This window comes from Fukomys damarensis, unplaced genomic scaffold, assembly GCF_012274545.1.
Source record: "Fukomys damarensis isolate Sample0158 unplaced genomic scaffold, DMR_v1.0_HiC HiC_scaffold_16, whole genome shotgun sequence".
NCBI classification, from domain to species: Eukaryota; Metazoa; Chordata; class Mammalia; order Rodentia; family Bathyergidae; genus Fukomys; species Fukomys damarensis.
Window position 1 is genome coordinate 131,321,862 of NW_022900928.1, and position 23,449 is coordinate 131,345,310.

A 23,449-nucleotide genomic window follows, 5' to 3' on the forward strand; every position below is an offset into this window, starting at 1 on the left:
GTTAGTGGTTCTCTGACACAGTGGGTAAAACCACACTGTCCCAGCAGACCCAGGCCAATGGTCACCCGGCCCAGAGCCGACCCTCCACCACACTGTGTAGACGAAAAGTGCTCACGCCTTTCCCCTCCCCTCCCTCACCCCAGCTCCGCCCCAGATCCTATCATTTCCTCCCAGACTGGCTGCCTCCACTCATGCTGGTTGCCCATCAAGTGACCATGTCTCACACGAGCATGACAGTGACGGTCCTTGCTTCCAAATCCTTCCTTAGGAGACTCCGGATGGGCTCCGTGACTGTTTCCTGGACCAAGATGCCTCCCAACGAAGACCGGGGCCTGTGTCTTCTCCACTTCAGCCTTAGCACCTGCCACGCATGAGGGGCTTATCGACTCTCCGTTAAGGGAATGAAAGAATCCATCAGGTTTCCTGGGCTCTAGTGGAGAAGCCTGCCTGATACACAAAATAGACTTTACAGGCACCGAGTACACGTACAGCCCTGTGTGATTTACAAGCCTGATTTAAAGTCAAAGTCTGTGTGCACTGATAGCTTCCACTGCTGCGGCCCCACAGTGCATCCGCTTCTACTGGGCCTCATGTATGAGTTTGGTCATTTGCATGGTGTCTCCCCTTCCACCTCCTTCCTCACATGTCCTGTGCGGTCCCGCAGAGCTAAAAGATTACTTGAATTCAAACAAAAACAGTAAGCAGTGCCTATGTATCTTTGTTTCACTCTTTGAGAAATGAATTCTAGATTTCACTGAAAAAAAAAACACACACACAGAAAAACAAAATCTGTCTCTCTTTCCCTCCTAGTTATATTTCTAAGGGAACGTTGGAAGAGAGCTACAGATCACCAACATTCCATTTTTATTTATTAAATATTACACAGAAATAGCAGTGTTTTAACAGAGTCGAACAAATGCTACTGTTACTCACCCGTCTAAAAGAAATGAAAGCTATTTTCTAATTCCAAGTCCCATCCTTTGATGGTAGCAGCATCATAGAGAGTAGGACGAATGCACACCCCTGTGCTTAATGTGCACGCATGTCTCTGTACAACCTTTGGGGGAGAGAGCATGGAGTTCTGCAGAAACGCATCTAAACAATGCCTACTTATGGCTCCCCAGTAAAAAATAACTGGCATCAACCCCATTTAAGAATAGTAACTCAAATGTTTTGGACAGGAAAGGTTTTGGACAATATTTCTTAATAATATTATGCTCAAATTTGCTGTGAAGAGAAACCACACATGGGCTGGAGATGTTTCTCCTTCTGAGGGTGGATGCTTTTCCTCTGCAAAGAGCACAAGTCCCTCTGTCCTTCCAGCTCCGGCTCCAGCTGGAGAGAAGCCACAAACAGCAAGAGATGGACTCAAGCCGAGCAGGTGCCAGAGGCTCCTGGTTCCTGCCAATCTCTTCCTGTTTGTTTCCTGCCCGCATGTCACAGGCATTGGTATGTGCCAGTCCCACCAAATCGGCGCAATGAGCAGCACTTAAAGCATCATCATCATCAAAAAACAAGTGTAGTGGGTTGATAAAACAAAGCTCATAAACAACAACTTTAGCAAGCCGCAGAACAGCTTGCCCAGACACCAGGTACTGGTTCCTGCAATGTAAGTGTTTCCTTCTGGAAAAAAAGTGGTCTTTACAGATGAGATGAAGCGAAGGATTTTGAGCTGGAGGGGTTACTGTGGTGGTCCTCAGTGTGATCACAGAGATCTGTGGAAGAGAGATCTACCACAGGGAAAGGAGCCAGTGGGCCTCCAGGGGTAGGGGAGCACCACCACAGAAATCATGCTCCCCCAGAAACCGAAGGAGCAGACTTGGACTCACCCCCAAGAGCTCCAGGAAAAAGCACACTTCTGCCCGTGCCTTGATTTTGGACTTGTGGCTCCGGAACTGTACGACTTTCTGGGGTTTTTAAACCACTGTGTTTGTGATAATTTGTTATAACAGCTACAGGACGTAAATGCAGTTGACCATCTCAGCCAGTTCTTGGGACGCAGGCAATTTAGCAGGACAGCACCTCCTGGCTGTCCCCGGGGAGCACCCCACCTGAGGACTTTCCCCAGGATTGGTGGGGACCGAATGAAGGGTACTGCTGTGAGGGGATCTGCCCTGGGCATGACTGAGGTCCAACAACCTGCTTCTCTCTTTCTGCTCAGTTCAGACGCTGATTGAACCTGGACAGGCTAAGCCACGTGTGTCAGGTAGCGGAGCAGTTTAAGGACACAATCCAGGGCTCAGCGCTGAGAGCGCCACGCCTGTCCTGCTGCGTTTACCTGCCTCCTTGCTGAGGAACAAGCAGGACCTATTTCAGGCTAGGCTTCGACATGCAGAAAAGTGAGCCAGGATTTCACCAACTTTCTTACAGCCCTGCTCGGTATTCAGATCTCCGAGGTCGTGGCAGGAGCAGCCTGAGTTCCGTGGCTGTCTACTCGGAACTGTCCCACAGGGCTTCACCTCCCTGCAGGGCCGGGCACCTCTGAGAGTGCTGGGGTCTGAGCTGTGCATTCAACCTGACTTCCACTCCGGTCCTTCCTGTGTTTTCCTCCCCTCCTCCGTGAACACACAAACACACCTCCTTGCCAAAGGCTGACAGTGAGTGACCTTGGCTTTCTGTGTCTCCCATCACAGTGGCAGCTTGCGGCGAGGTGCCTCCTGCTCCTCCCGTACCCAGCCCTGCCTGAGTGAGCCCGCAGCCCTGGGTGTGAGTCACCCCACGGTGGTTTATGCCACTGTACCACTGCAAGCCAAACACATTCCTTCCACGTTAGCCTTAAGGTTAAAAAAAGAAGTTGTGCTCTCAAGGGGAGAGATGTAATTTTGAAAGGAGCGCCAGCAAGGAAATGAGACCTCAGGCAGCGACCCTGTGCTGGATGGGCCTTGCCAGACTTCCTTCCTGCCCTCTCCTGAGGTGGAGGGGCTTTCCAAGGAGAGGGCAGGTCCAGCCCGGCAGGAGCTCCAGAGCTGGAAGGTGGCCGAGGTCAGAACCTGTGGGCAACGAAGCTTTGTCAAATAACAAGTCCTACACTCAAACATCCCCTCCTAGAGGGATGGAGCTGAGAACAGCGTGCTGACACTTCTAAAGCAGCATGTCAGACTTTGTTTGGGAGGACGGCCGCAGGTGTGGAGAGACAGCAAAGCAGGAGGAAAGAGGAGACTCTCCTTGGGATACAACGAGGACGCGGACCTCAGGGGGCTTGGTGGACGGGGCATCACTAAGAGGGAACACCTCAGCTGGGGATCCCTGCTGACCTGACCTAGTGGGGTTCCTGGGGAAGGCAGGCTAAGATGACCTGGCTAGCATGTGGACTTGGATTCCTACTCAAGTGAGCGCAGGATTCCTGCCACACCCAGGCCCTGCAGGCCCCGTTGTGGCCGGATTCAAAGCCTCTGGGAAGCCCCAGCCCTGCCCAGGCCTAGGGAATGGGGAGAAGACGTCATCCTGTGAAGACACCCAGTTGGCAGTGATTTGCTCAGGAGGCACAGGGCATGGCGCACAGGGTAATCACAGGTTTAGGCCGCAGCCCACCACAGAGAGGGTTCCTGAGCGCACAGAGCAGGGCCCACAGCCAAGGCCAGGGCCACACCCCAGGGGCAATGTCACTTACCACCTCGGCCGACCTCAGCATGCCCCAGTCCGAAATAGAAACAGCAAGTGTTTCAGTGCCAGGGATTGCAGGGTAATGAAGCTCTTTGCCCCGACCGTTCAGTGGCTGAAACTCTTCTGCAGCAGAAAATGTGAGCGCCAGCTTGCCTGTTGAATCTTTTCAGAGTTAGATTATCCCAGCCTCCACCTATGGATGGGAGAGGCAGAGATTCTTAGGGGAGCAGGCTCAAGGTCCGGGTTTAGGGGAGACACGTCCCCGGTCCTCCTCACCACACTGGCCCCACTCTGCTGGGATGTGTCTTCCAGTTGTTTGCAAGGAAGAAGAGCAAGAGCAGATAAGGAGGATTCCTTGCAGCTGCCAGGAGGCTTTGTCCGGCTCCCCCTTTGCCACCAGCCCCACCTCAAGGCTGCCTGGTCCACACCTCCTAGCACATGGACCAGGGCAGCCTCCAAGGCCCCAGCTGTGCGCCCCTGGGACGGGACATTCAGGGGTTAAACATCTTCCTTTCAGAGACCTCCAGGAGCTTCACTGGAATGCCAGTCCTCCAAGAGCTTTTCTGCCCAGTGCCTGTTAATCCTCTTTGGAGATCTGATAATGAGCTGGGGTTTTTTGTGGGGTTGTCTAGTGTTTTTCTTTAAGGGGATAAAGGGAGTGCTTTTTTTTTCCTGCCCTTCCCAGCCTCTAAGCGTCTGTGTGAGTTATTTATTAAAACAAGTCCCTATTTATCATTCTGGGGCTGGTTAACAATTGGCTTTCCTTAACGACCCAAGGGGAACTTCTCCACTGGGCAAGTGTATCCTGAGACCGCCCGCAGATCCAAAATCTATCAATGCTCCTCTTCGGAAACGCGAACAGTGGCTTGTCACTGTGGCCATATCGGGCCAGCTCGGGGTGCTGGCCTGAAGCTTTTTATCCTCTTCTTTTTTTTTTTTTCTTTTTTTGGTACCGAGGATCAAACTTGCGCTTGCAAGGCAGGTGGCAGAACTGCTGAGCTAAATCCCCGGCCCTCTTTTTCTTATTTTTTTAAACCTCTGTAAGATTCCTTAGAGCCAAGTAGAGGGAAACATTTCCACATTCAGCTCAACGGGGAAATCCAAGGACACTCGTGTTGCTGAAGTGGACCAGAGACGGCCGTGGGGGTGGACATCTCCGGAGTTCTCTCTGCGCTTGACTGAGAGGCCGCAAAGCCCCCAGTGTTCTCTCTTTTCCGAGAGTAAAGATGTGCGTCTTTCTCAGAGTCACCCAGCTCTGTGCCTTACCGAGGGCAGCAGACTCAACCGCCTGGCTCTCTCTCTCGCCCCCAGCCTTGTACCCTGGAGACAGCCTGGTGTGAAAGAAGAGACTCGGCACATCCCACGCTGATTCCAGTGTTTCTAGGTTCCCTAAAGTCCCGAAGTAGAGAGGGGCTCTGTTAATGGGGCAAGTGTTGGCCTAATGCCGGTTAACATTTCCAGACACACTGCCCAGCGGGTTCCAGAAAGAAGGGCACCCTCACAGGGAATGGGGGAAAGTGGGCCCCACAGTCCAAGAGTGGGGCTCCTTTTAGTCAGACAGGTGAGAGCCAGAGCACATCGTGAAAGAATCATGACAGAGACTCCCACGAAGACCGAGGACAGCAGGTTCTGGGCCCTGGAGCCCACTAGTCACCAAAAACACACTTTGTGTCTCCTCTTTAAGGCAGTCCGGAACTTAGAAGTGTTTTTTTGTTTTGTTTTGTTTTTACTAAAAACAGTGACCCTTCGCTTGGGCTGAGAAACATCCCATAAATAACAAAAAGCAGAGCGAAGCTTGCCCTTCATTTTCTGACACTCCGGGTCAAAGCCTTCTGGGCCCTCCACACAGACTTGTTTGTTACTTTGAAAGTGGCATCTATTAGCCCTACGTTTACCCAGCCTATCTCATTCACCGAGGACACAGGATAAGCTTAGAGGGATGTTCAGCTGCTCCCGGAAGCCTTCAGCCACCATAGGGATGATGATTTCATGGGAACAGAATGACCATCGAGTCATGAGGATTCCAGAGCTGTGAAACCAGGGCTGAGATAAAGATCCACCGGACCTCAGCCTCCACCTACGCCTTCAAAGCTGGACCCCACCTTCCGTGGAGGGCCGGTACATAAATGGAGTTGTGTATGAAGAGATGAACATCTCCCTGGCCTCTGAATATACCTTTAGCTGGAGCCTCTGAGGCTGAAATGAAAGGGGCTTGAAGGATGAGGACATTTCAATCATAATACAGGGGAGGCGATAAGGGTCAGGAACAGAGCTGGGAGGGACGGGTGGAATGGGACGTGTGCACTGCGCTCCGGTTGGGGTGCATGGTTTACAGCCAGTGGAGGGTGTGCTGAGCCATTTCCCATGTCCCTAGAGACCTGGAGGACTCATAGTCTTCTTTTCAGTGCCTGGCTCCTGGGAGGTGGGTCTGGGGAAGAGAAGCGGCCGTCTTGGGAGAAGGACTGGAGAAGCATTCTGCGGAAGGTCCATCTTCACAGCCTGATGAACCCTGCACTTGATAATGATAGGTGATTAGTGTAAGTGTTGCAATAGTAGGACATCACATTCTGTGAGATCCATACCATTATTTTTTGAACGCATACACACACATTTAAAGTTCTCTAGGCGATTGGTCACTGGCCGGATCGGAGTAGAGCCGAGTGGTAAATGTCCATGTTGCCCTCTGAGAGGCAGACACACAGACACTTGAGCTGGCTGTCCCTTCTCTGGGGCCACCTCTGATAACAGGGCTCCTGTGGGCCGGCTGCAGATGAGCTCTGGGTACCTAGAGCCAGGCAAAGGTGGCCATCCCTATCATCATCTCCTACTTGTCTCCTTTATTGTTCTTCAGAGGTACGATCAGACCCTGGCTCAGTCTGATGTGAGCGTGTTAATCACTTAAGGAGTGTCCGTTGGAGAGCTGGTGGGACAGTGCTTGTGAGCCCTCCCAATCTCATCCCATTCGACTTGCAAGGACATTCTATCAGCAGTGTCTACAGTGGTTTTGTTCAAGAGGCCCCTGCAGCGCTGCCCAGAAGCCTTCAACATTCTCCACAACCTGCAGTAAGGTATCTGGTGCCAGGCATAGTGGCACACATGTGTAATCCTAACACTTGGGAGGCTGAGGCAGGAGAATCGCAGAGAGTTCACGGCCAGCCTGGGATACATAGTGAGTTCAAGATCAGCCTAACCTATGCAGCAAGACTCTGTCTCAAACAAACAAACAAACAGCAAATCTGACATTTTCTGAACACACAAGTGTATAATTCAATTGTATTTTGTAAATTCCCAGAATTGTGCAACCATTCGCAAATTTACTCTTGGAGCATTTCCTGGGCTGAGGATGAAGGTCGGGGGTAGATTACTTGCCTAGCATATGTGAGTGAAGCTTTGGGTTCAATCCCCAGCACTGCAAGCTAACAGAAGAAACAACAAATGAAACTCAGAAGAGCATGTCCATCACTGAGAGATTCCTGATAACCCTTTCAGTCAATTCCCATTTCACTCTGCCTTCAGGCAAGCTCTGCTCTGCTTGCTGTCCTTTTTTTTTTTTTTTTTTTTTTTTTAACATTGAGACTGACCTGGAACTTACTATGTAGCTGAGGCTGGTCTCGAACTCACAGCGATCCTCCTGCCTCAGCCTCCCAAGTGCTGGGATTACAGGCATGCACCACCATGCCCGACTAGATGTGTCCTTTATGAGCCTGATGCATGGGATCTTGCCCCTTCTTCCTCCGCTCGGCATGCAGCTTTGGGGTCCTGCACCACTGCCCCTCACTACCGAGCCATTACACAGGTCACACACTGGAAAACACATTTTGAACATAAAGCACCTAGCACTGGGATGGGTATGCCAGCAGCTCAGGAAGTGAAGACATGGACCTGCTTACTCTGCAGAGCCGTAAAAAGGGAAAAGACTCTCAAGAGCACTATTAAAAAGTAGCTTTGAAGGGAGACGAATCGGCAGAGGCATGGAAGGTGAGCTGGAATGGAACTTGAGACCTTGCTCGGGCAGCTCTGGAGCTGAGTCCCACATGGGACCGAGCAGAGCGGACTGCAGCGGGACAGGCAGGAGAGTCTGTCCCCGTGCACCCCCTTAGTTCTCCATGCACTCCTTCCTCTCACCCACCACCAGGGCCTCTCCCAGGTCCAAGCACACGCCAGCCCCTCTTCAGGTCAGCACTCACATACCAAAGACAACAACAACAAATAGAAACTTGGAAGGTAGCTTGAATTAAGGGCAGGATGAATAGATTCAGTTAGACTCTCTTTTTAATTTGTGAGTAAAGCATGCCTTCAGTTTTTTTTTTTTTGTTTTTTTTTTGTTTTTTTTTTTTTGCTTCATAAAACATCTCATTTTTGAAAAAACCAAATACTTGACATTGTGCTGTGTTGAATAATGTCCTTTCCAAATTCACATCTACCGGGAACTTCAGGACACGAGCTCTGCACAGGGCCTCACTGAAGACGTAATCAAGTTAAGACAAGAGTGTACTGGATCAGAGGGGACCTAAACCCAGGGGCAGGGGTCCTTGTGTGAAGGCTGTGAGACACAGACACACCCAGGGACCCAGGGAAGAAAGCTGGAGGAGGAAGCCCTGTGGAACAGAGGAGACTGGAGCCAAGGAGCTGCCAGAAAAGGAAGGTCCTGGATGTTTAGACCCTACAGAGGGAGCATGGCCCTGTAGACACTTAATCTTAGACCTTTGAACTTCAAAATTATGAGGCAATAAAACTCTGTTGCAGATGTCACTGCACCCAGATTGTGATACTCTATTATTAGTGTAGGAAACTAAGGATAGCAGGCCAGGCATGGCTGGCACATGCCTGTAGTCCAGCACTCAGGAAGCTGAGGCAGGAGGATCACTGCAAGTCTGAGGCCAGCCTGGGTTACACAGTCACTTCAAGGCCAGCCTGAACTACATAGTAAGACTGTCTCAAAAAAAAAAAAAAAAAAAAAGAGAAACTAAGAATAAGAATTCAGTAAGAATTCAGAGGGAAGAAATGGAGATGAAGTAATGCAGTATCTGAATCTAAATGTTGTTTTTTTGGGTACCAGGGATCAAACTCAGGACCTTGCACTTGCGAGGCAGGTGGTGGAACCACTGAGCTAAATCCCTGGCCCTGAATCTGAACACTTTGTGTCTCCAGATTAAATGCAAGATGAGAATCCTCAGACTTCCGTGTTCTACATGCCTAAAAATAGAAGATTCCTAGTTAAATTGGAATTTTAGATAAACACAAAAATTTCTGTAGAAATAGTTTCTACACAATATTTTGGTCATACAGGCACTCTTCATTTAATGACTGAGCTCCATTCCCATTGTCAAATGTACTGTCTCTAAATGAGGAACTGTATATAGCATGTACATTACAACATTCAGAACAAAGAAATGGTCAAAGGAAAATCGAGCTGGATGGCTTTAATTTTATTTGAGCGACTCATACATGCAGTAGCATAACTTATGCACACCAGAACATAAAACTATAGCACTGTGGCGTACAATCAACAAAAATTACAGTATTGTATAGAGAAGGTTTACTACACAAAAAAGACATTGAGTTTCTAAAAACAAGATGCATAGATCTGTACAAAACAACAACAACAAAAGATGAGTCATAAGTTTGAGTGGCAGGTCATAAGTCTGCACAGTTGGTACCCAGATGGGTTGTTAACTGAGGAATGTCTGTACTTACCTGAAATTCAAGTGTTGCTGGGGTTCTTGTGTTGTATCTGGCAACTCTACTCAAATTGAACACTCACAGAGAGTCCTGATAAGGATAAGCTACAGTGAATTTATGCTTAAATAAATCACTGTGAAACTGCTGCACAACAATAATAAAGACAAAGCTCTGAAAATCAATGAGAGTGGCATCCCAGTAGCTCACTGTGATCATATAGTGGTTAGTACTCTGTGTTGTGAAAAGCAACAAGAGGAACAAAACAGTGGGCTGACAGCCGATTTCTCTTTACTGACCACAGAAGCCAAAGAACAATGGAATCACATCCTCAAATGGCCAAAGTCAGGCTGTCAGTCGACATACATTTAGATAAATCATCATTCAAGGGTAGTGACAAAATAAAATATCTTATCATCAAGGCAGAGGATGTCTCATTCACAGACCTTCACTTGAAGGGTTATTAATTGACATACTAGGAAGTAATGGCAGGGGAGAAACTGATAAGAGAGTGGTTAAATTTGCATATTGCAGCAGATATGCCCTCAGTGATTCCAGCCTCTTGATATTTAAGCCTAAGCACAACCCTCTGAGGGTGGCTGGGCCTGGCAACCTGCTTCAAACAAGTACGGTGCAGCAAAATAATGGGACATCATTTGTAAGTTTAAGTTATAAAAAAGCGATGGCTCCCACCTGGGTTCTCCCTTCCATCATGCACGTTGGGTTTCTTCCCATGGAGAGGCTCCCACGGCACAAGAAAGAACTGAGTCCTCAGTCCTGCAGCTTGTGAGTCTGTCAGACAGACAGGACTGAGCCTGGAGTCCCAGGCTCCCACCCCACTGAGAACTGAGATGGCACTACCCTGGTGGACAGAGAGGGTGCAGCCTCATGAGAGTCCCTGACCATCACCTGCTTAGCTGAGTTGGAGTAATTTGTTGCCCTGCAAAAAGAAATGAATGCAGTGTTATCTTCAAAGAACAGTAGGAATGGCAACTTGCAGGGCAACTAAAGTAAGATGCATGAGATATGAAACAATGAAACGGAAGAAGCCAGCAATCAACTGGCACTCACACTCACTATGCCACAGAGGAGGGTGGAGATATTGATCCATCTTAAAATCTGTTAAGCAAAAGTTTATACTTAAACTTGGAGAAAAATTAGTGAGGGAATAAAAATACAATTTCCAAACCAGTAGAAATGGGAGAAGAAAAAAAAAAAAAAAAGGAAGAAAAGAAAACCACTAAGAAAAAGAAAAAGGAGAAAAACAGACGTAAGAAAAAAAACAAAAAGCATACAGTGATAAAAACAATATGGTAGTGCAGACCTATAATCCCAGCTCTCTGGGAGGCTGAGGCAGGAGGACCACAAGTTTCAGCACAGCCTGGGCAACTTTGTCTCTTTGTAGGACATGAGGCAAAATAAAAATACTATAAATAAACAGATAAGCCAGTAGAAAGCCTGGGGATATAGCTCAGTGCAAGTCACTGGCACAGCAAAAAGAAAGAAAAAGCATAGTAAAGGAGGGGTAAATAAACAATTGGAAAGTAACTCAAATAAAACAGTCATTGCAATAAATATGAATGAAGTAATCTGAATAGTTAAGTACACATCGTCTCATATCTCATAAATTCTAAGGTTTGTCCTTTCTTCCTTTGCAGCACTCAAAAGAACTTCTGAAATAGTCTGCTGGTGAGCTGGGTTGTTTCGAGGAGACACATGCCGGCATGAATCAGTGCTAATGACATAGTTAAATTCGCCACAGCCCATTTCAAGCTAGGGCTCGTGGCCAGCGAACTCTGTTTGGGCTCCAGAGCTGGATGCAGCATTCTTCTACGCTGACCTTGCAGCTTGTTCTTCATTCGCAGAATGGAGGAAAATCTTAGCCCGAACCTTTTCTCTTGGGATTTGTGGCCCTTCCAAAAGGGGATGCACTGTAAAGTTCCACTCCAAAATCTAAGCCATACAATCCGAAAAACAACCTGGTTGTCCATGGTTGAGATCTAAACATCAATCCGTGGCGCTCTTCAGGCTCAGTTCTCCTTGCCGTTCAACACCGCCCTGGCCATCTCAGGTACCCTACAACCCCTTCTAATTCAACGCTGTTCTCATCTCTGTACCAAACATCTGCAGGAATTTGCAGCCCAAGCCACCAGCTTGCCGGTTCTTGGTGGTTCCGCTTCACCCGTCATTTATGAACCTGTCTACAGAGCAGGCAAGATCCACGGGGAAGACGCTAAGTACAAGAAGGCGTCAGGTCTTTGCACACTGACTGGGTCACCCAGGCCCACACCAACACCGGAGCCCTCTGTCTCCAAGCCGAGCTCCTCCCCTGCCAAGCCCGAACATTCCAGGTGGTGCAAAAGATCCTCAGAGACGCTGAAAACCTGATCGGCTCGTTTATCCACGGTGAGGGCCTCAGCACATCCTAAATTCTCCCAGACTCTCTTCTTTCCTCCAGCAGGCCCCTTTCCTGTGAGAGTTCACCAAGGCAAACTTGTTTGGCAACTTCCCTAGCCACACAAGCCAGAAGCAGCCCACACCTCTGCAGGGACTCCAGGCTTCATCACAAAGAAATCCAACCATGAGGAAGAGGCAGCGGGGAGAGGAGGAGGGGAGGAGGGGAGGAGGGAAGGAGAAGCAATGCCGGTTGGTGGGCCAGGGCCTGCCAATGTGGGAGAAGCTCTGTGTGGCTGACAAACCAGTCTCCACTAGGACCTGCAGGTGCAGGCCAGCCTTAGAGCTCCCGTATTCAGGCAGGGCAGGTGTGCCAGAATTCAGATTCCAGGGCCGAGGATTTAGCTCAATGGTGTCGCCGCCTGTCTCGTAAGAGCAAGGTCCAGTGTTTGATCCCCGGTACCAAAAAGAAAAAAGAAAAAAAAAATCTGATTCCATTTCACCCTTGGATTTTCCCACTAGTGAGTGAACTGGCTAAAACTCCCACCCAGATCCTTTGATGAGAAATTATAATGGCCCATTCTCAGCTTGCTACTCACAAATATTCTCCAAATTTAATACATGCGTGTACAGAACTTCATGAGTGAGCACATGCATATGCCTATTTGGAGATTTTGTCTTTATTTATGATCAAACTTTCAACTAGCTTATGAATCCCAAAATTCCTATCAGTTTTTAAAGGACATCATATCTTTTAGAGAACTTGAGGCTTTCTGCTTCTTTAAAATAAATAGATTTAAACTAGTTAGTTATGGGGCATAATCTTTAACAGGATTTTAAATGTGTAACAGCAGAATTGGTAAAAATATAGAGTGCCCTAATGCATATGTAAATATATATTCTGGGATTAATAGTCAAAGTTTGGATTCCTTACACGAGTCCTTCGGCACTCAGAAATGCAGTTTTCCAGCTGTACAATAAAATATTAAAACAAATCTGATGGAGGGCTGGGGATTTAGCTCAGTGGTTAGGCCACCTGCCTTGCAAGCACAAGGTCCCAAGTTCAATCCCAGGTATCAAAACAAAACAAAACAAAAAAACAAATCTGATGGATGAGAGCAGATTCCCAACGAATCACCTCAAGGGACAAATGAGCTATAAGTCGCTGTGGCTTCACAAGAGGTTAATATGGCCAAGGAAGTCTTCAAGTCCACACTGGGCTTGAATCGCTCCCTCCCCACAGAGCCCAGGAGGGGATTCTTCCCTCTGCATCCACCTGACAGCTGCAGTTCCTTTCACCTGCCAGTCCTCTGCGGTTGGCTTTGCATCAGTTCTGGCCCTGAGGAGACAGAGTTCTTGAGCCTGCAGGTTCAGGGACAAATCTGGGTGCCAGCTACTTCATCCAACAGCCTTGGCCAGCAGCTCCTCTCCAGATGGCTCCCGTCCATCCTGGAGCCTGGATGACATCCTACTGGGGTCCCCAAACTTCTACCAGACTCCTTCATGGCTCCACCTGCACCAGCCCTTTAGGGGCTGCTGCTGTGCACTTTGATGCCCTGGGGGTCATAGCAGGGGCAACCCTGAGCCAGCTGGGCCTGGCCTCACAGCCCCTATGACTGCTTTCTTCTCTCTGGTTGATCCTGGAGTTTGCTTCTTTTCCACAGCCCTCCACCGGCCACCACTGCCCTCCTACCCACACGAGAACTATCCACACCTCCAAAAGGCCTCCTTTCCAACCAGTCCGCTCTCTGGGTGCACCGATCCTCCAACCTGGGAATACAGTGTGAGGCACTGAATCTGTGCTGTCGGGTCTCCCAGTAACCCTAAACCCTACTCAGTGACCTCAAGGAGAGGTGAGGCAGATACACAGGCCGAGGTGAGGTGAAAAGGAGACATAGGCTTTTAGAAGGGGACCCAGCAGATAATGCTGTAAGAAGGCAGAAGCATGGAGAGAGAGAAAGAGGTCGAGACGCTATCCAAGATGTGCCCAGAGGTGCAGATTCCACTGGACAGCAACTGTTGCCATGGATGACGTCATCCAGGATGGGTTTCCAGGTTCTTGTGCACAATGAACAAAGGACTGATCTTGGCCCACAGCATAAGAAAAGAGCAGCGGAGTTTAATGAAGTTTAATTAGGTGATGGCATGTGCAAAATGAGTGGGCTGAGCCAGCAAGAAAGGGAAATGGCACGAGCGCTGAATGTGTTGGGTTTAAGAGATTTAAACGTTGGCCTGGGCCTAGGGCGCCGCCCATCAGGTGTTCGGCGTGTGATTGACAGCGTGATTGACAGGGCGCTGAGGCCGGGAGCTCCGGAGCAGAAAGGTTACTACAGGTCAAATCGAGAGTCTGGCAGGCAGGGGTCTGGGCTTGAGGCTTCAGAATCTTCCCGGAGGCCCCGTCTTTGTCTTTTTTATCTCTTCCTTCGTGTTCCCTGAGCTCCCCTTGGCCCAACCTCTCTGCTCTCATCTGCAATCCTTAAATTTCACCCTAAATTTCACTGCTAGGGAAGGTGCTCTCCATTTCATCGAATTTCCAAAGTTCACTATTCACTTTTTGGATCCCCAAACAATTAGACAAACACGTGTTCACATTACCTACGGCCCTCGAGGAAAAATTATTCTCAAGTATTATTAAAACTCTGCTCCTTGATGAATGCTCACTTTCTCTTCCCCCTTCTCGTAATGGTTTCCTGCACTCGCAGCGCTTGCCACAGGAGCGGGTGGGAGCCGTTCCTCCCACGCACACAAGGTTTATTGTTCAAATGTACACCGGTGGGGCAGGTGAGGGCCAAGGGCACAGAGCAGCGACACCGTCCCTACCGCTGTGGTTTCTGGGAGTGAGGGGCACCTCACTGTTCTGGGTAGCAGGGGGCACCCTGAGCCCCTACACCAGATCGGGGACACACAGCCCTCAGGCGACCACGTGCAGGTCTCCACGCTGGTGTCTGCAAAGGCTGCTGGGAGCCTGCAGAGCGGCAAGGGCTGGCGTGTAAGGTTTTTTGCTGTCAGAGCAAACTTCTTCCCCTCCAGGTCCACACACTTTTCTAAGATCTTCTGTGGTACAATGGAGAGAAAAAAATGACAAAAATAAACAATCATGACAACAATAAAGTTGAGCCGTACCCATCAAACACAAGTAAGGACTGGTGCCAACTTTCAGAGGTGGCGGCTGTGCCCTCTAAAAGCTGCTACCAGCAAGTGGCAGATCAGTGGTGTACGTGGCAGATTTGTCATCTGACAGCAGCGGAGGTTAGAAACCTGACACAGGACTCACAGGGACTGAACCAGGAGGCAGGCCTGGCCCTGATTCTCTGGCTTCCTCTGGGGACCATTTTCCAACCTTCAAACTGTGTGAATTCCTCTGTCTTCAGAGTCGGCAAAAGGTCGTCTCTTCATCTGGAAGTCACTGGTTAGTAAGTAATTCCATCCCCGATCTTAATTCCCCATGTCCCTGTAATGTGCACATTCACGGGTTTGGGGGACTGTGATGGGGATGTTTCAGGAGCCACAGTTCTGCGTATTCCTGGTGGCCTGCTTTTCTCCAACCCTGCCTGGGGCCAGGTAGCATGTGCCAGTGTGGCACAGTGGCCAGGAAGATGTCTGGACACAAATCCTGGCTTTACCGCTTGCTCCTTGGCCCGACATGGCCTCACCTCTGGGTCTGGATCTGGATTCCCTGAGCTCTGGGTGCTGGTAGTCCATCTTGGAGGTGACTCTGCGGGGTGGGGACATCTGTGAGGCAGAAAGCTGAGAATCAGTGAGCAGGTCTTCCTGGGCACAATGGTGCTCAGCCTTGCTGGTGCCCCCGAGAGAGGTTGGGTAGAAGACATGCCTCAGCGACATCCCATGAGGCAGGGGGTCCCCTCTGCCCCCACTGCCATCCACCATGATGAGGATCCTCCTGGTGCTGGCTCCTCCCCCAGGCCTGCTCTCAGGGATAGAGCCAGGAAGCCACCCTGCCAGCAGGTGGATGAGACGCAGCCAACCCCACAGGGTCCTGGATGCAACTGCCACCTTCTCTACGCTGACCATGAGGATCACTGATCAAAAACCCCAAATCCAGCATGTGCCAAAACCAGAAGCTTTTGTGAGAGCCCGCATGATGCCTCCAGGGGAAAATTCTGCACCTGGACTCCAGAGATGGGTCACAGTCCACACGCAGGTGCACTGAAAATTCTGCAGGAAATCACTTTCGAGCATGTGAAACATAAATGATGTCAATTTTAGTCTCAGGTCCCTTCCGTGAGATAGCTCATATGTATGTGTAAGAATTCCAGAATTGTGCAAAGGAAGAGCAAAATCCCTTCTGGTCCCATGCATCTGGGATAAGGGGCACTGAGCCCGCACGTACCCTCATCTGGGGTTGGAGGGCAACAGGAATGAACTGGTGAACACTGCTGCCTGTGTAGTCTTGGCACCCAAGACCCCAAGCTGTGCTCATTTCCTGGACTCTGGGCCGCGTGGCCTCAGAAGCAGCTCTCTGCTCTCTGTTGTCCTCCCTGGGACCGGGGGAGTTCATTTATCTCCCTATGTGAGAATCAGGCTCAGGGTGAGAAGTCAAGTCATCCTGTGGATGTGACGGGCCCCAGTCGAGACAGGGAGGCAGATGGCACCAGCATCCTGCCAGCCGAGAGGGTGCTGAGGGACAGAAGTGTGTGACTTAGAGAGGTAGGCAGGCCTAGGACCATCAGGACCATTAGGACAGCTCCTGCCAGCAAATCCCCACTGGAGAGCTGAAGACGGAGGCAGGACACGTAGAACATAAGGAGCAGGACAGCACTTGGGGGCAGTAGTAGCAGCATGTGCAGAGGCCCTGGGGCAGGAAGGAGTGGGGTGAATCCAAGAAGCTGCCTCAAGGAGAGGGTAGTGTTGCTGTCCATCCGAAAGCTCAAACTTACAGTCCCTCTGCCTCAGCATCCAGAGTGCTGAGATGGCAGATATGTGCCAGTATCTGCAGGACAGAGACTGAGTGTGGGGAGACCCTGCCCAGGCAAAGGGCCCTCCAAATGCCGACTGCACACACTGTCCTGTTCCTGACCCAGGCTACAGCCTGGCTGCCTGTTTGTGGTCTTCCTTCCCGTGGATCCCTTTTGGTTCCACTCAGGTGGGCTGCAATCAAGTCCAGTCCTTGTCCTGAGCAGTCAGCACTTCGATGCAGATCCTCCTGGATTTTTGAGATCGGGCCAGCCAGGTGGCAAGATGAGGCTACGATCTGGAAAGACCCCTGCAGGCCAGAGGGGAGGGAAGTCCCAGGAAAAGTTGCACAGCTATTCCCAGAAAACTCCCTGGGTCCTCGGATGTGCTGCTCTGAGGTGGCCACGGGAAGGTTTGGTATTTTCCCTGCTGCTGTGGGCAGTGTGTCTGAGAAGTCAATGTCCCTGTCACTCGTGTGTTAAAACCCCACTGTCCGACATGCTAGCATCCGAGCCTTTAGAAGATAATCAGATTTCAGTGCTAACACAGAAGTGGGGTTCCCAGGGCAGAAATAGGATCTTTATAAGAAGAGGAAGGAGGGCCAGTGCACCCTCTGTGTACCAACCCAGCGAGGACACTGAGAACCCAGGGAGGGGACCCCCACCAGGTACCACTGCAGCTCCTTCATCTTGGGATTTCCCAGCCCCTGGAGAAAGAAGTGTAATTCTGTTGCGTAAGCCACCATGTCTGTGGAGACCAAGCTGACCGCCACAGGTGGACACGGGCATCTTCCAGCACCATCCTGATGGAGGTGACATTATTGGAGAGGCTGCTTCTGAAAGGGCTTGGTGCTGGAAGTCACAGGGCCTCTGAGACCAGCCAGGCTGGGCTCCTTGGAGTGGTCCCCACGCCCAGGCCCCCACCCTGAGACAGGGCTCTCTTCCCATCAGTTCTCTCCAGCTCCCCTTGGCCCTGATCTTCCAAGATCGGGAAAGGGCAGGGGCGGAAGCTGGCAGTGAGTGACACACACCGTGCCAGCCCCACACCTGTGGGGTGCTGTCAGCCCCCTTCTGGATGCCCTTCCTATTCCGCAGCTGTCAGTGGTCACCTGCTGTAGACCTGGGTGCCCCCACAGGGAGTGGCGGCCACTGAGGTCACACAGGGCCTGCACATGCTGGGGACATGGCTTCCTCGTGGACAGGAACAGTGGCACCCAGCTGAGTAAGGTCCTTTAACCACTTCCCAACATTCCCCATCCCCAGTGCCAACCAGATGGACTGCCAGCTCCTGTCAGTCTGCACCCCAGGTAGCAAGCTCTGGGGAGACCCCATGAGTGGAGAGCACTGACCTGGAGCGTCTTGTGCACCTACTCTCCACACGTGTGGCTGCGCGTCTTGGATAAAACTCCTTAATTTCCACCCACAGAAGCTCAGGGGTCATGGGCTGGAGGTCAGCCTGGACTGCTCCATGTGGCCTGCAGGATCCTCTCCCCAGCCTCCCATAGGAAGTATCTGCTCTCCTGTGTGATCAGGAGCTGAGAGAAGCCCATGCTGAGGGCAGCCCTGGAGTCCCCACCATCCTGCCCTCTGGGGAGGGGACTTCTGCTTCTTCTCCCTGCTCCACGCCACATGCTGCCCCCTGTAGCTTCCGCACCATGGAACAGCTGTGGGGCAGCCAACAATGAAATGGTGCTGTAATGCGTGCTCTGGGTGCTGGGTGCTGTGCCAGGAGCAGAGGACACCTCGGTCCCAGGGAAGATGGGCAGGGGAGGAGGAAGTGAGCTATGCCTGGACGAAAGGACTCCCGCTAACAGGCTAAGGCAGGGCCCCGGTACATAGGGACAGTCCGTGTCCATCCTGCTTGGGAAGGAAGCGGTTCTGGAGGTCCAGAGTGGCCGGCGTTGTATGTCAAAATGTCGAATGCAGTCCTGCCTACTCCTCAGCAAGGAAGAAGATAAGGAGAAAACAAGAGACACTGCCCGAGGGACTTCCAGGCTAGAGAGGGCCAGAGACACAGACGGAAAATGCATGGTGAGACTTGGCCAGGGACCCAATGAGACTGCATGGAAGATCACCCCCGAGAGAGCACCTTCAGGGAACACTCACGACTGTCCACTGCCTGGCTCCCCAACCCCTGTGTAGATGAGGCACCCAAAGGAGATGGTGAAGAAATCTCTATTATTTATGGCATTCACTGGAAGAGTGGAGAACGCACCTTTAGGAAAGAATCCACACTACTCATTTGAATTTTTGATTCCTAGATTCTAAGAATCCTCAGAATTATAAGGACATGGATTCTGCACCTTGTACTCCAAATGAATCAGCTTTAGATGTAAGCCACAGAGGGTAGGCTGCAATAGAGCAATGACAGAAGAGAGAAAACAGGTTTGTCTGGTCATAAATATTTTACTTAGCTCAATGAGCCGCAGGTAGGCACTTGCCCTAATAAGAAAATATTGATTGAATTCTAGCCTGGAATCAGGGCTCATAATTGATGGTTGCAGGACTTGAGGAATCATGTTCAGCAAATGAAGGCAGATTGCTTGGATAGCATTGGAGGAGATCTCATTTTAGATCAAAACCCAAGGATAAGCAGGGTTGCCACAGAAGCCCGAGTGAAGGTTGCATAGGAGAATCCAGGTCTCAGAGCCAGGCATGTCCTTGGGCTCAGAGAACCATCCCATCCCTGCCTCACAGGTTGTATGTAACCTGAGGATTTGTCAAGACTACCGAGGCCATGGATCTAGAGAAAAGTCTCCTCTTTGTCTACCCAGATTTGAGCTGGTGATGAGACATCGTGACCACGGGAGCTCTACCCAGACTCATCCCAGGCAGAAGAGGGGTCCAACAAGCTTTCCCTGAGTTCAGCCAGGTGCCACCCCCCGGTCCCCCAGGTGACTGGGGCCATGTCCCAGACACATGCTCATCATAGTTACCTTCTCCTTGCATTTGGAGCGATGAGCTCTGTGCTTGAGTGGAATAGTCATTCTGAAAAGGATTCTTACAGAAGCACTCCCTAGCACTCTCAGAACTGAAAGGGAGAATTTGTAGCTTTTATGCAACAAATAGCAACCAATATGAGGAAGTGCTGTCTGGTCGTCTCCAGGGGCGCACTGCGTGCCCCGAGGCCCTGTGTCACTCAGCATGTAGCATGGGAAGGGAGACTCTGGTTCCCACCCAGCCTGGCCTCGGGACTCCAGTGCAAAAATGAGAAGCTGAGTTCCCAGGGTGCATCTGAAGCTGTCCTTTTGGACGATGACCTCGGCCACCTCCAGATAAACACTGACAGATACCTGGGCTGCTTGGGAGAATTAGAAAGCAAATTCCCTAGAGGGCCTGAGTCCAGCTTGGGAGAATGCAAAGGGGCCCTTGGGGGTAGATATTACAGGGCCCTGACACTGCAGTCACAGAGCCATTCTGCTGTTCTCAAGAGATACAAACAGGCAGGTTTGAGGGGGAGGGGAAGCCTTATTACTTCCTGTAATACCTAAGCCCAGGGCCAGCTGTGTCATTCGTGGAACCCAGAGTAAATTAAAGCTGCAAGGCTCTTGCTCAAAAGTTAGTAAGAGGTCAGGCACAATAAAGCACATTCGTAATCCCAGCTACTCAGGAGCTGGGCCTGCAGGATTGCAAGTTCGAGCCCAGCCTGGTCAACTTAGAGAAACCCTTTCTCACACTAAAATATAAGAAGGGCTGGGATGGGGCTCAGTGGTAGAACACCCGCCTAGCATACAAAAGGCCCTGGGTTCCATCTCCAAAGCACCAGGAAAAGCTGCTAAGGACCCTAGAACAGCAGCAGTGGAGCGTGAGAGCCAGTGTGGGTTGGGAGATGCCTCCCAGGATGCTGCAGGTCCTGCAGCTCAGGAGTCCAACACAAGGGCTGGCAGTGCCAGCTCCTTCTGCAGGCTCCAAGGGAGATCCATGCTCTGCTCTCTCTGAGGTGCCAGTGGCTGCTGCACTCCTCAGCTGGGAGCTGAGTCCCTCCGATTTCTACTCCATAACCGCCTGAGCATTTTCTTTGTGCCTTTGAGTCTCAAATCTCCCTCTCCTGTGTCTATGGAGGACACTAGTCATTGGGTTGGGACCACATGACTACTGCTTTAATTCTATTATGTCTGCAGGCTCTATTTCCAAACAGGGCCACATTCACAGGAAGCAGGGTGCAAAACAGGTCACATCTTTGGGGGCCCAGTATTCTGTCCCCTCCAGGACTCTTGGGGTTGTACAGCTGGAGTCCACAGCTAACCCTGAGCTCTGAGGCATGGCTGCCCCTCCATCCTTTACAAAGCATCAGCATAGAGCTTGCTTTGCACTCGGCTTGCTCTGCATTCAGTGCTGTCCTTCCTGCGGACTCCTCTGTCCTCCTGCAGCCCTATCTGGCTGCCCTCCTCAGGGGGACAAACCAGGGCCACCACACTGCCACTGCCCACTGCTGTTGCAGCCCTGCTGTGCAAGCAGCTGACACCCCCCCTCCATCCCCTCTGCTCAGACATCCACAGGATGTGGGAGTCAAAGGGGTGCTTGCTGTGGGCGTGGCTTGTCTCCACCGGAACTGGGGCTGAAATCTGACCCTCGGGGTCACAGTGCTGGTCCCACAGTGGTGGGAGGTTTTCGGGTCATGGGTGCTCTGCCCTCCTGAATGGACGATGCCTTTCTAGGGAGATGGGGCTGGGTGTCAGGGCTGGGTGTCAGGGCTGGCTTGGTGACCTAGACAGCCCTCGACTGTAGAGCAAACTGAGCCCTGGCATTCTGGCTTCTTCCTCATGAACCCCCACCCACCTCTCTTGAGAGATCTCCTGCTCAGTGATAGGTGATGCTACCTGCTGTGAGTTACGCAGCGTAAGTCCCTCGACAGAAGCTGAGCAGAGGCAGTACCATGGCGTTCGTGGGTGCATGTGTGTGTGTGTGTGTGTGTGTGTGTGTGTGTGTGCACATGCATGTGTGTGTGTGAGTGTGTGTGTGCGCATGTGGTACTGGGGATGAACACAGGCCTCTGGACTGAGGTACATCTCAGCCCTTCTTAGTTTTTCTTTTTCAACAGGGATTCTCTGAGTCCCTAAGTTACACAGACTGGGCTCAAACTTGTAATTCTCTGGCCTCCACTTCCTGGAGTGCTGGAAATACACACATGTGTCACCACACTCCGCTTACCTTTTCTCTTTATCAAGTACTGAGCCCAGTTATTTTATTCTAGCAACAGAAAATAGACTAAGACATGGGGCAACACCGGGCCACACAGAGGGCCTCCGAGAGGCCTCTGCTCTGGTGGGTTGGGTCTACAGTGGGCGGAATAATGCTCCCAAAGATACCACATCCTAACCCCCAGGACCTTTAAAAATGGGACTTCGTGTGGCTATACCCTGCCCTGAGATGATCCTGAACTATCTGGAGGGCCCACACAGTCACCAAGGGCCTCAAGAGAGAGGCAAGAGGGTCACAGTCAGAGAAGGCAGATGGAGGCAGATGCCACAGCTGAGGAACACAGGGACCCCAGAACCAGGAAGGGCACTGAACGGGTGCTCCCAGGAGCCTCTGGTACACACAGCCCTGCTGAGCCCGACTGTGGCCCTGGGACCTGGGGACATCGGGCCTGCAGAACAGTTTGATAATAAGATCATGCTGGCTCCAGTCAATACGTCTCTGGTGATTTGTTACAGCAGCAACAGCGCGCTGATACACACCCACGTCTCCCGTTTGAGGCAGGTTTGAGCCTCACTCCTGCTCTCAGACATTCATTCCCCCAACACAACCTGAGCTAACATGGTGAGCCTGTGCCTGGAAGACCGGGCAGCGCAGCACTGTGGGTGGGTTCAGACCCAAGAGGAGTGTGGAGCCCAGCTGGCTCAATTCCAGGGGAGCCGTGTGACCTTGGCGAGGCAGCTCGTGAGAACACTGCCATGCGACCTCACCCACTGTGTTTACTGGAGCTGACACCACATGACTTTGGCTCTTCCCCAAAGTCAAATGACCATGGAAGAGAAACATTTTGAGTGGATTCAGGGCATTAAGGCAACCAGGAGAGCGCACTAAAGACACTTGGGAAAGAAGTCTTCCACAACTGCCTCAGAAAGTGGCACGAAAGATGAGCTATGTGTGTTGGAAGCAAGGGGGAGGACTTTGAGGGAAATTAACGGCACTGTACCTTTTATTGTCATATGTTTGCTTTTGGTTTTTATCAGTCTGTGTCTGCAGGACATAATGATTCCATTCCTTGAGTGGAGTTGGTACATTACACAGTACAACTTAATTCCTTTTTTCCTCCCCTTTCACCTCTTGATCAACTTCCCCTCTGAGAAAGATCGATTTCCCCATGTCTATTGTCTACCTTTTATTTTGCTCTTAATTTATATTTTGGGTTTCTCATATAAAAGAAATCATGCGATTTTTAAGCTCGTGTATCTGACTTATTTCACTTAATATTGAGGTCTCAAGGTGTATCCATTTTCCTATAAATGACTCAAGTGTATCCTTTTAAGCACTCACCGTATGTTTTGATCTCACCGCATGGATGGGCCATCCTCTGGCCAGGGCTTGGCTGGGCCTGGATCCTGCACTGAGCGAGCAGTCTCTCTCTAGGGTTCGCTGCAATGACAACAGAGAAACCTCACAATGGAGCCCGTGTCGCTTGCTTTCTTCTGGTACAAAGACCTCTCCATCACAGATGGGAAAAAGAGGGAAGCAAAGGCGGGCTGTGCTCTGGGTGACCCACTCCTGGGGTGTTCTGGTTTCTGCACTTCTCCCTGCAGTATTCAGAGCAGCCCCAGCACACTTCTAGCAGCCCCAATCTGGGACTGACCGAGTTTGCTTCTTGTAGCGAGTTCTGACTCATTTGCCACCTCCTAGGGGTGCTGTGAAAAGGA

The 23,449-nt window shown here is 50.8% G+C and overlaps 1 long non-coding RNA gene across 2 annotated transcripts; it reads right to left on the reverse strand.

The window, feature by feature from the left end:
* Window positions 1–9,301: 9,301 nt before the first annotated feature.
* On the reverse strand, window positions 9,302–23,154 carry LOC104863603. Of its 2 annotated transcripts, XR_780620.1 has the most exons (4): window positions 23,073–23,154; window positions 10,192–10,222; window positions 9,976–10,074; window positions 9,302–9,375 (listed from the first exon to the last, which is right to left on the reverse strand). It is a non-coding gene; the product is annotated as an uncharacterized LOC104863603 (long non-coding RNA). The 2 variants fall into 2 exon arrangements; XR_780619.1 differs by having other exon boundaries at window positions 9,976–10,222.
* Between the last annotated feature and the right edge of the window lie 295 nt (window positions 23,155–23,449).